This window comes from Rhinolophus hipposideros (genome assembly GCF_964194185.1).
Source record: "Rhinolophus hipposideros genome assembly, chromosome: 15".
In the NCBI taxonomy this organism is placed as follows: domain Eukaryota; kingdom Metazoa; phylum Chordata; class Mammalia; order Chiroptera; family Rhinolophidae; genus Rhinolophus; species Rhinolophus hipposideros.
The window spans coordinates 27,251,469-27,268,459 of NC_138061.1; the positions used below are offsets into that span (position 1 = coordinate 27,251,469).

Genomic DNA, 16,991 nt, shown 5'->3' on the forward strand with positions numbered 1-16,991 from the left:
CAAACACATAAATAAAAAGACCTGTTAAGTATTTTAAGAACAACTTACCAAGAAGCAATAGTTTGAAGTAGAAATAACGCTAAACTGGAAGTCAGGGAATACAAGCATTACTTCCAGCTCTGCTCTGTGGCACCGGGCAAGCTTCAACTTCTCTGCACCTCAGTTTCCTCATCTAAAGAAAAATCACAATTGGATAAGTGTCCTTAAGCTCTAAGATTTTTATCTTAAGTTGATGCTAGTTTCTTGAACAGGACTTAAAAAAGTCTTAACAAAAGAGCCCAAAAACCTTCAGTTCCAATTACACATATGTACCATTAATTTTCTAACTTAAACATGTGAAACTTTTTAAGCACACCTAGTAATGGTTTTTCTCCATTTGCCAGAATGCCATATTGTGGTCATCTTGGATTATCCCATACCAAGCTTTTTTATTATTATATATAATTAAGGGAGACTATATCATGAGTTTCATTATAAAAGGCAAATTGCTTCTTAATATTATGTCTCCAAAAATATGCATGTAAAATGCTAAAAAATTACAGATTTTGATATTTCTAAATACCATTCATTTCATTTTGAAATATCTACACAATTAAAATTTTTTCATGTAAGAAAAAACACATCCCAAAGTCTAACAACTAATATAAAAAACTGATTTTAAATAACTGAATCAACTAACACTAATAAATACCTACTATGAATGTGAGGCATTTTGATGGGAGCTATGGAGTTTCAAAAACATGGTTCTTACCCTACTGCAGCTTACGATCTAAAAAAGGAGGCAGGACATACACATTAATACACTGCTTATTCAGAGGTCATCATCCAGGAATCTCACCCTTCCAGTACATAGAGAATATGAAATTATTAAGTGGGATGCATGGCAGCCAAACCAAATGCCACAAAGTGGACGCACTAAAATGCATGCCTTTTCCTCATAGGCAAAGCAAAGCTGATAAAAAAGATCAGCTTATTAAGATATCCACTTAGCTATTACTTAAGTTTGATAACTGCTAAGTATGTTGAAGGTCAATAGTTTTTATATTTAATGTATGGCATATATAACACAGCATGAAGGGAGTTCGTGTACTTTAGGCATTTTGGGGTTTATTTGCTTTCAAATTTTAAATTTGGAGAATCTATTTTGTCTTCAACTATGTTCAACCTGTGTAGTATGTGTAAGCAATTAAAGATGATACCTGGTAACAAATTATACCAGGACTGCCACCTTAGGGGCAAAATGTATTGTATGTTGTGAACATCTCAGATAACGTAAACAAAGAGAAATATTATTAAATTTTAATCTTCCAACCTATTAGCCAATACTTTTCTCACTACAGTCTAAACTCTACCCCAGCAATAAGGATTATTGATTTTAAATCTCCTATTTAAACTACTGCCTCCTGTATATGTATTATTTCCTTATAAAACTTGACCAACATCTCATCAAGTCTTGAAATAATACGTTTTGTATGAAGTATGACTGGCCCTTTAAAGTAACCTGGAAAGATTCCCGCATCAAGATGGAAACTTAAGCTATTTGATTTCCTTCCCCTTCCAAATACCTACTGAAACACAAACCAAAAAAAAGAAAGAAAATCCTACAAAATGTCTTGACTAGAAAAACATTCCATACACATACTGCAAGGTATTTGGTAGGAAATGGTCCAAAGAGAAGAGTGAAAACAAATGTTGACCAACTGCCAAGCATCACTTTATAAAGAAGGACTACTAGGGGACATTCATTCAACCAATATTTAATCAGTAGCTATCTATTTTGCCCACAGTAAGGAAATGAGTAGCATAGTTCCAAAGCCCACTCCCTCCCCTATACGTACCTTGGGAGAGGAAGTGAGGGCTTCAGCGTTAAGATTGTGTGGCGCCCTCTGGGGTGACAGAAGGCTCTAGCTGAGGTACGGGGTGGGGAGGCGATGAATCCAGAGCTTTGATCTGGGTCCAGAGGGCCACCAGAATTGGGAGTTGCTAGCACCAGCTGTCAGGAGAGATGTGAAGAGGAAATTATTTCTGAACAAAGAAAAATCTTTCTATATCCCTATCTTCTTCTTCTTAAGAGTTCTGTCCTTATTGTTCACACATGTAAATTACTATCTCCAAGCTGCCAGAAAATCATTACATTATCTTCCCCTTCCTTCCATCTAAGTAAAAAACAGAAAATCTTGGTTTATTTTCTAAGAATTTATCTCAACTGCCAATGCCATTAAGAAACATAAGTAGGCAGAAACATCACTGGATGCAGTTGCCCCAAAAAGGGCAAATACTTGCAACACTCAAAGAAACCTCTTTTCTATTCTCCGACCCCTCAGTGAAAAACAGTAACTACAATGAAGGTTACTATAGAAAAAGGAGAAAGCTTTAAAAAAAAAAAAAAATCAATCAATCAATAATTGGCAATCTCTCCTTAAGACCTGAGATAACAGACTGAAAACAAACAGAAAAAACCACCGAAGAACATACTGCCATGAAAGAGAGAACAAAGTAGATGGGGGAGAAATACTGATTTTGAAAACAAAAGAAAAAAATTACATCAAGTTTCTTTTGATTTTTAAGACCTGAATTTTCAAAATCAAAGGCTCCCCAAATGCCTCACAAGATTATTAGTATGGGAAAACTCAGTATCTATAATTTACCCCAGTAAAATTTTTGAGTTTAAAAGATAAAAATGAAACGCAACAACCACAAAGAAAAAGGTGGAAAAGGAGAGTTACCTAAAAAGGTATTTGGATTTCCATCAGCAATGCCAACTTTAAGCAGACAGCAATATTAATCAGATATTTTACTCACAATTCTATATGCTAGAGACAATGAAATAATATTTATAGAGTTCTGAGGGAAAAAAATTAATGCAAGAATTAACTCTGTACCCAGGAAAACTCTTAAATGTGAGGGAAAAATACAATCTTAAATAGGCAAAGATTCAGAGAATATACTATATACGTATTCTTTCTGGGAAAAAGTTTTAAGTAAATACTTCAGCAAAATAAAATTTCAATTGGAAGAAAATAACTGAAAAAAGAAATAATGTGAGACAAAAGAAATAATAAAATTTACGAAACAGAAATAAATGTAAATATTTTAATACAGTTAAGAAAGGAGAAAAGACTGGAGAAGGGGAACATTTGCAACATAATAAATATATAAGAAGCCCTTAAAGAAAAATTAACAATGGGAAACATGAGAGGTGACAATAGAAACAAAATTCTAGATGCTGGAAAGCAGGTAAGTAGTAAAGGACCTTGCTGATCCAAGAAAACAATCCCAGACAGACAGTGGGTAAAACTAAGAACTAACTCATTTTACACTCTGAATCTTCAATAGGATTAGGAATTAGCAGCACCACATAACAGAAATGGGAGAGGAGGAAACTAAAATAAAGAGAAATGTGGAGAAAGGTGCTTGAGTTTTGGTTAGATGCTAAGATTCCCTTCCCTACTCTATAATGCTATGTAACTGCTATTCCACCACCACATCAAAAGTCTGTAGGTTTATTCTTTGCAGAAAGTAAAGCAGAGTCTCTGAAATAGGGGATACCAGACACCTGAGAGAGTGGGTACCATACAACAAGCAAGAGTATTAAATAACCATATACCTATGAGACCCAAACCTCATCCCAAACCCACTTTTTCTCCTAGGTTGCTTCCTAGGCTAAAACAGGGCTACTAAAAATACGGTCTATTGGGGTGGCCGGATAACTTAGTTGGTTAGAGAGCAAGCTCTGAGCGGCAGGGTTGCTGGTTCCATTCCCACATGGGCCAGTGAGCTGCGCCCTCCACAACTAGATTGAAGACAATGAGCTGCTGCTGAGCTTCTGGAGGGGCAGCCGGATGGCTCAGTTGGTTACAGCACAAGTTCTCAACAAAGTTGCTGGTTCAATTCCCACATGGGATGGTGGGCTGCGCCCCCTGCAACTAAAGACTGAAAACAGTGACTGGACTTGGAGGTGAGCTGGGCCCTCCACAACTAGATTGAAGGACAACGACTTGGAGGTGATGGGCCCTGGAAAAACACTGTTCCCCAATATTCTCCAATAAAAAATAAAAATAAATTTAAAAAAATACGGGGCCGGCCCGGTGGCGCAGGCGGTTGGAGCTCCGTGCTCCTAACTCCGAAGGCTGCCGGTTCGATTCCCACATGGGCCAGTGGGCTCTCAACAAAAAAAAAAAAAAAAAAAAAAATAAATAAAAGTGATTATTAAAAAAAAAAAAAAAAAAAAAAAAAAATACGGTCTATTGATGGTCCATGAATTGTTTTGTCACTAATCTATAACAATATCTGTACAGAAATTTAGTGAGAGTAAGCATGTAGAAACTATTACAGCAATTTTATAGAGTTAAGTTTATGTCTATTGAATCTAACAATAAAAATTTGGACTTCCTTTATATGCTATCATTTTTAAAATTTATTTTTCCAGTAATAGAGGCACTATGATATACTCATGATGGAAACATAAGCTGCCATAACCTTTGTAAAGAAGTCATATATACACATATATATATAATAAATATAACAATAAGTGTGTGTGTATGTATATATACATATAAAAAAGTACCTGGTGAGAAAGTACATTGACTTCTAATTCACTTCTAGAAATGTATCCTAAAGGTAACAATCAGAGATATTCACTGCAGCATTTTTTTACAAAATCACAAAATTAAAAATAATTTACTAAATGTGGGGCGGCTGGTTGGCTCAGTTGTTTAGAGCACGGTGCCCTTAACAAGGTGGCCGGTTCAGTCCCCACATGGGCCAGCGTGAGCTATGCCCTCCACAACTAGACTGAAACAACTACTTGACTTGGAGCTAGTGGGTCCTGGAAAAACACACTAAAATAAAAATTTTTTAAAAATTAAAAAGATAAGTGTCCACCAAAAAATAAATTATGGTATTTTCATTCAATGGAATATTATTCAATATTTAAAACAATGCATTATAAACACGCATTTATAAGATATCTGAGATGCATTAAGGGAAAAAACAGAAGACAGTAGATATATTATGTTTCAATTTATTCAACTATTGATAGATGGATAGAGAACGGATGGATAAACAGACACATGGACTCAAAAAACTCACAGTAAATAGTCAATCCATCGTATACACATAAAAGTGTTTATAGTGATTACTGGTTATTCTTAGGTCAGTGTTTTTTAAAATGTTGTCCTTGAACAGCAATATATGGCCTCCACACTGGCATACCGTACTTCCTTATCATAGTACAAGCAAATAGCTACATTTGGATGTAAGGAGAATGATAATCTCTTTGCCTCTATTATGAAACTTTATCAAAAATGGCATGAAGCCAAGAAAATTTTGAAATTTTCAAACAGAAGCAAGTGACTTTTGTGGTAAACCAACTGAGTTTTTTCTGGAGAGACTTAAAATAGTAAACCTGAGCCAGTACAAAATTGGTGGAGAAGAAATCAAAATAAAAGAGGTTTTTCAACGATGTACTCCTCATAATCAACACACAGGTAGGTATCCAACCACACCACTGCAGTAAAGCTTGTAACAATGGCCATAAAGCTAATGGCAAATGTAACCCTCAGAGAATGAAGAATTAGGCTATTAGATGTCACTTATGTTTTATAAATTCATAATATAAGAGAAGTGATTTTTTATTTACTCAACAATTTATGAGCCATGATGTTACCTAAAAAGTAAGTAAAAGGAATGGGTGCCACCAGAATAGCAGCTACATATGCAGTGCTGTTATACAAATGAAAAGTTACAGGCATTTTATGTAGAAAACAAATGATATTCAATTAATAATATGCTTCATGATCTTGGTACATTGTTAAAAGAAAAAGAAATAGTAAAAATTATAACATCAATCTTTTTTTCAATATACTATACAAAGAAATGAATAGCAAGTATAATGCTGAACTATTTTTGAATTAGTTAAGCACATCAGTCTTTAATACAGTCTGGTTTTGATCTGACAAAATTTTATTTAGAATTTACTTTTTTGATGTTATCTTTAGCAATTCTGCTATTGGTACTATTGGTACTGTGGAGAGTTTGTAAAAAGAGTCAGAGTACTTTCTACCATTTTATTTGCTCTAGAGTATTTGACTACACATGAGAATTTCCTATTCCTTAAAATTACGTAAGACTGCACCAACACCACCATAGGGGGCAGTACCTCTTCTGATTTTAGGCCTTACAACTTTGCAAGTTGTTCTATGGTTTCTGGGCTCTTCGGGTTTGCTTGAGTCACTTTTGGCAATTTGTATTTTCCTTCAAAATAATCGATTTCCTTCACATTTTCTAAGTATACTTTCAATCACTTTTCACAATCTATCCTAAAAATAAGTGCACAACAGTATCACTTAAATGTCCATGGAAAAAGGCTAAGTAAATTATAGAATTATCCACATGAAAACATTACGAAGAGGTATACGTATTAAATTGATTTAGAAAGATATTTATTGTGAATTTTTTTGTCTTCCAAAAAAGGAAGTGAAGATTAAGACAATACATTTTTAAATTAAGAGGAAAGATCCTTATTTTTATATCAGAGGAAAGGTCCTATATGTTTATACAAACATAGACAAATCATAAAAAGATATCCTCCAAACTACTGAAAACAGGTCATTCTTTTTAAAGGTATGACACCATAGCATAGCGACAAAACAAAAAAACAATTAAAACAATAGGGAGAGAATCATCAGCTCTTCTAGGTACCGATTGAAACCAAGAGGGCAATGTCGCTACAAGTCTTTACTGAGGCCTGTATACTCCTGCCCCTGAATTCTAGGAAATCCTGTATCCTTAAAATAAGTCTCCCTTTTCAGCTTAAACTAGCATAAGCTAGTTCTATTACTTGTAACCAAAGGTTCTTACTTAAGACATTAAGTTGATAGATCAATGTTGATTGTGTTTACTTCACAGAAAAGTACATGATTCTTTAAAGAGTAGGGGGACTTAAATATGTAACAAGGAGCAAAGGTTATCTAGACCAGAAAAATAGAATAAAGAAAGGTTGGAAGAAAAGCGTTTTTCTCGTACGGCACTGCAGGATCTATAGCAAAAAGAGAATGTATAGTGAGGAGGTTTAGTAAAGAACAGACTGCAGAGGACAGACCTGAACCTGGAAATGAAAGGTAACCAGGAACCACTGTTCGTTCACGAGCAGAGAGAAATTATAACAGCACCATTTTAGAATTGTATCTTAGAAATATTATTAGAATAGTACTAGAAAGCAAGATACAATAGGGAGAGAGTAAACACTATAAATATAATAGCGAGAAAATTAGAGGACTAATTGGTAATCCAAGTAAAAAGTGAGGATCCAGAGAAGTTGCACTGTAAACATAGGTTAGGAATCCCACAGAAGGTATAGGGAAACTTTAAAGACGATTCCCAAAGTAAAATGGCAAGGATTGGAAGACTGGAATACAGAAGATGAAAAAGTACCATTCCTGGAATTTTGTTTGCTTTCTATGACTATTAACAGATTTAAAAGCAATGATGTTCTACAGTCTTTAGTTTTAGTGAAATGGTATAAAAAGGAAGAATCTATGTGCCACTCACTACATTCTAGTTGTTTAAACATTAAACAAAGAACTAAAAAACTCTGATTTTAGCTTACCCCTATTTGTGACTGAGCATATAGCTCTGTAACTTAACTGGTCACAATACAGAGAGAGGAAAGCTAATATAATTAGTCATTACTTTTTTACCTATTATATTTCTAGTCATCAAATTTTTTCTACAGAGATAATTCAATGGAAAATGTTCATATGAATATATAAATGGATATAGAACAAAAGCAGCATGTAGCAGGAAGAGCTTACTGAAAAATAAAAGGTTCTGCCTAAAAGGAATCTAGAACACACACAAAAAAAACCCTGAAACTCTCATTTTCAAAGCAGAACCTATTTTACTGCCCTTAAAATAACTATTACCTTTTCATGACTTGGAACAAACATTTTAGATTTTTTTTTTTTTTAGCTGCTTTAAGTTTTTAAAAAGTTTACCTAGGGGGCTAATGCCTATCTTAAACAAGTTAAAAAAGTAAATTTTGTAGAACTTACATATATATAATGAAAGCCATTGTGGCCTAATGAGCACCTTAAACACCGAAAAGAGAAAGGAAGTTAAGTACGCAAATGTAATTACTTAGAGATCTAGAAATGTTCAAAATGCTAGTGTACATATGAACCACGTACCACCCAGGTAGGCAGGTGACACTGGTATAAAATTATGAAGGAGGTGAATTACAAAAAGAGTATGAATTACTAAGAAAAATTAAAATACAGCAGTTCCTGGCTCAGGTGAATCTTATGTCTTATTACTCTCTGAGACTTTGACACACACACACACACACACACACACACACACACACACACACACACCCCACCCAATATGTAAAATGCTTTCTGCTCCCTCCACACATACACATTTAACTTTGTTCATTGTTTCCTTTCACCAGGTTTGTCATCCTCTTTTATCTTAATTCAATACTGGTCAAACTTCTTTTCTAACTCTACCTCCTGTAGGAATATGAAACCTTCTGTAATATACACTAATCTCTCCCTTCTCTGAATATCCATTTAAAGGATAGCCACTATGCACCACTTTATTACAAACTGCTTTATAGTTACATCATTTCATTTATAGTTTTACCTCCCAAGATAATTTATAAACTTCTTAAAGACAAGTTCTATATCATATTTCTCATTTACCCCTCACAAAAACCAAGACTGGATACTCAAAGACCTAATACATGCTTAATTCATTTATTCCTTTATTTTCAACTCAAAATATCTGACTTCCTGTGATTTCAGATTAAATCACTTTACAGCAAATGCTACAGGTCATGTAAACTTTTCTTGTTGCAATGAAATTTAAAATACACACACACACAGTCAGAAATCACATTTTTAATTTGTAGGAATCAGGACAGAAATCTGAAGTAATCTGTCCAAAGCTAAATAAAGACCACTGAATGTAAAATGATTATCTTCATCTCATTCCTTTCTTCTTCCATTTGTCATTTTGCTGTGGCAGTGATTTAGGAGAATAGGGAGATTTTACTTAAGATTTTGGAATACATAGGGGAAGGGAAGAATCAAAAGATGTACTGCTACTTGACTAGGAGAACATGTATCAGTCAACATGTAATAAATTTCCTCTCAGCTTTCCAAAATAATATAAACTGTTCAATTTTTCTCTGCCTTTATAAAACACTTTTCTCCATAGAGAAAACAGATCCCACTCCCCAGGTTTTTGCATCTTATATATGGCACCACAATCCATTCAGTTACTAAACCCAGAACTCAAGCAATTATTCTTGATTTCTCTTTCCCTTACTTCCCCACATGAATCCATAAGCAAGTCCTGTCAATTCTATCTCCATAATTCATTTTGACTTCTCTCCATCTCCACTGTCATCTTAGCCCACTGTCATCTCTATCTTGGATTAAAATAACAGTCTTGCTAACTGGCATTCCATGCTTCCCTCTTGCCACCATCCTCTTCTGAACCCATTCTCCACACAGGAGCAAAGTGATCTTAATATAAGTAGATCAGAGTTTCTCTGCTAAAAACTCCTTAATGGCTTCCTAAAGCACTTGAAATAAAATTTAATATCTTTGTTAAAGCCTGTAACAGTGACATCTGGTCCTGGACTTTTCAATTTCATCTCACACCATTCTCCCCATCTGAAAATATACTGCAGCAAGCTACCAATTTCTCGGTTCTATCTTTCCTATCTCAGGGTTTTGCACCTGCTGTTCCCTGCTTGAAGTATTCTTTCTCCCATTCTTCATTAAGGCTAATCCTTCTCATCTTTTAGGTCTCAGCTCAGATGTCACCACCTCAGAAAGGCCTTCTCCAATCTATACACCATCCTCTCCTCAAACAGAAAAAAATTGTTCTCTATTTTAGCCCCTTGTATTTCTTTTTGTAATACTTTTTCTCCTGCATTATTGTATTTATTTGACAATTTATTTTCTGTCTCTACCACTGGAACAAAAGCTGCATAAGCATAGGACATCTGTCATTTCTTTGCTGTATCACCAGCACCTGGCATAGAGCTGAGCTCGGAGCTAGTACCAAATCTGTGCCACTCTTTGTTCTAAGCATTGGGAATATAGCAATGAACAAAACAGACAAAAATCCCTCCCCTCATGGAGCTAACATTTTACTGGTTATTTAGATAACAAAGTAAATGATATAATATAGTAAAAGATGACAAGTGCTGTGGAAAACAATAAAGCAGGGAAGAATAGGCAGACACAGAAAGTTGCAATTTAAAATATGAAGTCAGGGAGACCCCACTTGAAAAGGTCTTATTTGAGCCAAGATCTGAAGGACTGAAGCGGACATCATTCTAAGAAAAGAAATAGTTAAATACTACCACCTTGAGTGAGGAGTGTGCCTAAAATGTTTGGAGAATAGCAAGAAGAATGTCAGCATGACTGAAGCAGAAAGCACCATAGGGAAAGGAATACAAGATAAGGTCAAAAAAGTAACAAGGGGACTTAAACAAGGTCTGATGGACACTGTAAGGACTTTTGTTTTACTATGAAGGAGATGGGAAGCTACCAGAGCATTCTGGGTAGAGAATTAACATGGGCTGAATTATTTTTTTAAAGAGATCACTTTGGTTGCTAATTGAGAACAGAGTATTTGGGAGGGAGGGAGGAATGGAAGGATGGAGACCAGTTTGGAGATTATTACACTACAATTACCTAGGTAAGAGATGGTAGTGTCTTGATGGAGACAATGGGGCATGGTCAGATTCTGTATACATTTTGAATAAAGAGCCCATGGGATTTTCTGACAGACTAAATTTGGCCTATGAGAGAAAGAAACATGTCAAGGATAACTCTAAAAGTTTTGACCTCAACAACTGAAAGAAATGAGTTGCTATTTACTATTAAGATAGAAAAGTCTGTGTGGGAGTAGTAGGTATGGCAAGTATATCAAGAGTTGAGTTTACAACAACAAGTCCAATTAAAAAATAGGCAGAGGACCTGAACAGACACTTCTCTCAAGAAGACATACAAATGGCCAATAAATATATGAAAAGATGCTCAACTTCACCATTAGGGAAATGCAAATCAAACCACAATGAGATATCACCTCACACTTGTTAGAATGACTATCATCAACAAGACAAGTAATAACAAGTATTAGAGAGGTTGTAGAGAAAAACGGACCCTCATACACTGCTGGTGGCAATGTAAATTGGTACAGCCACTATGGAAAACGGTAGGGAGATTCCTCAAAAAATTAAGAATACAATTACCATTATATCCAGCAATCCCACTTCTGAGTATCTACCAAAATTTGAAGACATTTATCCGTGAAGATATAAGTCCCCTATGTTCATTGCAGCATTATTTATGGTGGCCAAGACATGGAAACTGAAATGTCCTTCAATAGATGACTGGATAAAGATGTAGTACATACGTATATACAATGGAATATTACTCGGCCTTAAGAAAAAATTAAATACTGCCATTTGCGACATGGATGGATCTTGAGATTATCATCATAAGCGAAATTAAGTCAGAAAAAATCGAGAACCATATGACTTCACTCATGTGGTATATGAAGCTGAAAGCAACAAATGAACAAGACAAACAAATAAGCAAAAACTCATAGACAACAGTTTAATGGTTACCAAAGGGGGAGTAGGGAGATACAAGAAGGACAAGGGGGTGAAATTATATGGTGATGGAAGACGATCTGACTTTGGGTGGTTAATACAAAATGAAATATATAGATGATGTATTATAGAATTATACACTTGAAACCTATATAATTTAATTAACCAATGTCAGCCCAATAAATTTACTTTTAAAAACGAACATTTGAAATATTAAAAAAAAAAAGAGTTGAGTTCAGCCATGCATAATTTGGTATCTATTTGACATCTAAGTAAAAATGTGGAATGTGTAGTTAAATATACAGGTATAATAGAGGTCTAGATGTAAGACAAAATGTTGGGAATTATTGGTGTGTACCTTTCTGTGTATATGTATTTATGTATATAGAACTAAATGAAATCACCAATGGGTAAGAAAAAAGAAAAGTCCAAAGCTTGAGACTTGCGATACAATAACATTTAGAGGAAAAAGATGAGAAAGAACCAGCTCGCGAGAATGAAAGAATGACCAGTGAGACTGAAGGTAAATCAGGAGAGCGGTATCCTGAAAGTAAAATGAAGAAAGTGCTTCCAAGATCAGGCAGAGTTATATCAGGACTGAAAATTGACCACTGGATTTAATCATTTTTAACTCTCTCCTTTAATTATTCTCCATAGCTATCAAAACCCTACTTAAAAGTCAAAACCCATTTGAAATTATAGTTCCTTCAAGAAACCTTCCTAGACTAGGCCGGCTCTCACTAACTTCCTTCTTATCAGAACTCAGACTTAACATCCATACCATACAACAGTGTTCTCATTGATCTGTTTTGGCTGGCTGTTGTGTTTTACATAATCTGGATGCTTTAACTGTAAGCTCTTGGAAGGTAAAGAACTCTCTTATTCTTACATTTTACTAAAATACTAAGCATAGCACTGATTATTCTCAACACATGCTTGTTGATATGTGTAACCTACGTATACAAAAATGTACTACATTAGAGAAAGTCCACCATCTACTCAGCCTAGTATACATACTTGTACATAAGTAAGACTTAATCTTAATAAATGTTAGGTTGAATGAAAGAAGGACTGCATTCATACATGAAGGATGAATAAAGGGTATCTTTCATAAGGTAGAGAAAAAGGGCAAATTGTAGATGGATGTGAATGATCAACTTGAAATTACAAATCGTAAATCCTTTCTGCAGCCATCCAATTCAAACTAATTTATACCTTGGAGCAAGGTATACCAGGATAGCTGGTAGAAACAAAAGAAAAACACTTATATATCATACCATAGTCCCTAACTGAAACTGGCAATCTATCGCCATCCATCTCCCATTTCTTTGTGGCTTTCCTTCCTCCTACTACAGATGGGTTCTCACACATGTGAGAAAGAATGTCACTTACATCCTCCCTAACTAACAACTTTAGAGAGAAGGGAGCATCCTTCTCCTAGAATTCATACATTACTTTCAAAGGATTCTGATTGGGTCTGCTTGAGTAATAGGCAATCACGACTGCAACAGAGATGACTAAGCTTGGGTTATAAGACTGTAAGACCGACTAATAGCCCACCAACCATTCACAATAGGGAAGAGATGGTTCCCCAAATGCAGAGATACTGAGTTGACAAAACCTGTGTGTGTGTGTGTGTGTGTGTGTGTGCGTATCTTCTACCAGCCACAACCTCCAACAACCCAATTTTAATAGGTGATTTCACCACATTTTGAAATTATCTGACTTTCTATAAAGCCATTTGTTTTCAGCTGTTGATATCACCACTTCTTGAAATGAGACCCGTATGAAGCTCACTTAATATTCTTAAGCTTCAAGTCATGCACCTTCATTCTAATATTCTGACACTTGTTTCATGCAGTCATACCAATCACAATTTTATATTTTTAGTCAGACTTTGCTCACAGTTTTTCAAGATGGAATAATCCAAATCATTTTGGCCAGTCATCATATAGCAGCCTCTTGTTTACTTCATTATATTTGAAGCTTTCACTCTTCATCATATTACTTTTTCTGAGTAGTTTGGATCAAACACAGTAAAGAAAATTCTTAGCACTCAGCATTTACTTTCTCAATTCCAGAACAACACAATACCCATGTGAATCTCAGGTGGAAAGAAGTCAAACAAATGTTATACAGGAAGAAATTATACAGGTAAACAAACATAAATGATAACCTGGTCTCTCGACTCAGCTGTGTTGCTCTCTATCTCATGGTAGTTGTTAGACATTACCGTCTAACAGAATTAAAAATCATGCCTTTGTGACAAATGGATCTGAAAAGAAAGCCATGTGCTGGTAAAGTTCATGGAACTAAAGTAATATTTTAAGTTGGTATTATCTATTTTGGCTATTTTAGTAGTTACATAGATATTCTTATTCCTAAGTGAGGATTACACTTATGGATATACTTAGCGCATCTGAGGAGGGAAATCATAAAGTACTGTGGCACCCCAGGTCCTATCCAGCACAAACAGCAAGAGACTATTGTGCTTCAAGACACTTGTGTTTCAGGGTGTTTTTTCCCAAAGGTACAATATTTTCCACTGAGTTTACAAAGTTTTTCTTATAATACCATGGATTTCTTGGCAGATATTTTCCTTCTTTTTGTACACACTAGGATATTTAAATGATTGTCTCCACAAAACCAAGTCATAATTCTATAGTGATTAAGTCCCTTTTTTGATTTAGAATGCAGATGCCATTAATCATAATATAAATAATTTTCTTTAGGTGCATTACTTTGTGCTTACTAGAGCAAAACATAAACATTCTTCTGACCATCTGTATAGCTTCAAAACGTCTTCCTACCATATTTATCTCCATCATTTATTACTTAAAAGCCCTTAATGCCATCTTTATATTTAGAAGGCTAATAGTTAAAACCATTTTTAGATTGCTAATGAAATGTTAAAAAACAAACAGTGAAACCAAAAACTACTTTGCTGCTTACATTAAAATTAAAACCCATCATGTGTATTGTATTTTATTAATACCAAAAATAAAATTGTAACTTAAGAAAACTCATACACATTATTTTGTCCAAGATTAAAACATATTAACTTACTACTTAATAGACTATATAATGTAGTACTCAAATTTTACCATACCTTTTTCTTCAAGGAACAAAAGGCACACAATTTAATGCTTGGACAAAGCCACAATCAGGAACAGTGATCAAAAGAGATGATACCTGGAAATGAAGATCAAAATTTTTAAACTCTGACTGCAAAAACTGTTAGTAAAATGTTTTTATACCCTCATTTCAGTTATGTTTTACATTCAACTTATGTGTTTAAATTTAGAAAAATAAACCTCTTTGCACTTAGGCAAATAACTTATTAAAACGTAGTGATAAGGTCATGAATTTACAAAATCACAAAACTCAGAGATTAGAAGTGACCTAATTCAGTATCTTCGTTTATTACATGACGGGGAAAATGAGTCTTGCCCAAAGGCACAAACCTAGAACTAAAATCTGGATTTGATTCCAACCCAGCTACTCTACCACCACAATGCTACCTCTTAACACTCACATCTTATACCTACCATCCCATGAAAATTGCTCACCACGTGAAACCAATCTGCCATATAGAACTGAAATACTCACTGCCTATATACCTGGATCAGATAATTAATAAAAAACTCAACTTTAACTTTTTTCTTCTGCATATAGTTCTTTGCCAAAAAACATAGTAGAGTACCTGAAGGAAATTGGACAAGATTCAAGATTTTTGTCATTTAAAAAAGAAAACAAAATGTTGTATTAAGTAATCTAAAGCACACAATGCTTCTTCAATAAGAACAATTCCAAGCCGAAAAGTAAACAATAAAAGTACATTAAAAGGGCATGTTTAAAGTATATTTTAAAGTCAAGCTGTACAAGATATAAAAACTTTTGGGATCGCAGTATACTATTTCCAGAGAGGATAGGATAGGATTTGAAGTGTGATGGTGATAAAAATCTCAAGCATTTAAAAGGTCATAAATTATCAATGGACACAGTAGGTATTCATGGTGGTTGCTGTCCTTTTACCCTTCCATAAAACCAAATATAAAATGCTTTGAATTGATATTTACACTTACTTTCATGGCAACAATAAGGAAAAATCTGAATGTGCAAAACAGGTTGTTACACACCTGTATTTTTATCCCTTTTGTTAACAATTTTCTAGATAAGGGGCTCATATTATTTAAGAGAATTTTAACAGAAATTAACATGATCTACTATGCTGACCTTCCCTATGAAATGCTAACATCCTAAAAATGTTAATATAACGCAATGTCTTTATGAATTTCAGGAGAATAGTTTTGCTTAAATGAATCCATTTCTATTGACTGGCAATTGAACTCTGAAAAATGTTAGGGTATTTCACTGAATCAACTTATATGGTTTCTACCTATTTAACTCAAGGGTATTAACTTCAGAGTGCACTCAAAACAGATCCCTTGCTGCATAAAAACACAATTCACAGTATCAGTAAACTAGGTCTAACACGCAGCTGCTCAAGTTGATGAAATTTCGACCGTGATGAACAGTTTGGTGTCTTCATGTTTCATCATTGTGACAACTGTACAAAGTTTTTAACATCCATTACACACTGACTTTATTTTTCTAGGGATTTGTAAACTTTTGATAACCAAACATACCCCACGAATGTTTTCGCTAAAATAGCTCACAAACACTAAACGCCCTCAAATTTAAATCTAAGAAAACTGAACCTTAACTTTTACATTTTTAACCTTAAAGCTACCATATCTGTTTCGCTGGTCTACTTAAGAGTTACCACATTCTACCTTATATACATTCACCCTATATACTTTGTCACCATAGCCATCTAGGAAGAGACTATACTTGGCAATGAGAACACCATGTTAAGAGACTCAAAATGGACCCTACTAGTGAGAAAGCCAGTTACAAAGAAATCCATCTGGCACTGGGTGTGGTTGAGTTTTGCAGGGAAGAGCGCCTTTGGCCAACTCTGCAAAAAGGAGCGCGCGTCCGAGAACTGAGCATATCTGCAAGAAAAGACCTCCAAAGACCATAGACTGGACCCACAATGGGGACGCCGTCGAGTCGGGCTGCAGTGGGAATGCGAACCTATAGCTCGAGGGGTGCGGTCTGAGCGTTGCCCATGTTGTCTTCACTAGCCCCGGAATGAGCCGAGCGGGTGCTTCCAGCGCCCGAGTGGGTGCTTCCAACGCCGCGCACCCAGCTCCGTACCAAACACCGCACCCGATCCGCCCCTTGCTCCGGGGTTCGACTGCCCTTCGGGCGCGCGGAGGCACACGGTCGCCTCGCTCCCGTCCCACCTCCTAGGCTGTGGGACAGTGGAGAGTTGAAAAAGCCCCAA

At 35.2% G+C, this 16,991-nt stretch overlaps 1 protein-coding gene across 3 annotated transcripts in view; it reads right to left on the minus strand.

The window, feature by feature from the left end:
- ZNF518A (zinc finger protein 518A) overlaps positions 1–16,991 on the minus strand; it is a 34,783-nt gene that overhangs the window by 17,422 nt on the left and 370 nt on the right. For 2 of the 3 annotated variants that reach the window (XR_013995031.1, XR_013995032.1), the window contains exons 2-4: positions 14,748–14,830; positions 1,839–1,993; positions 49–172 (exon numbers count right to left, since the gene is read on the minus strand). The gene's annotated coding sequence lies outside the window, so the exon portion shown is untranslated. Of the gene's footprint in view, positions 1–48; positions 173–1,838; positions 1,994–14,747; positions 14,831–16,991 lie in introns of those variants that run through there. The other variant, XM_081075102.1, reaches the window with a different exon arrangement.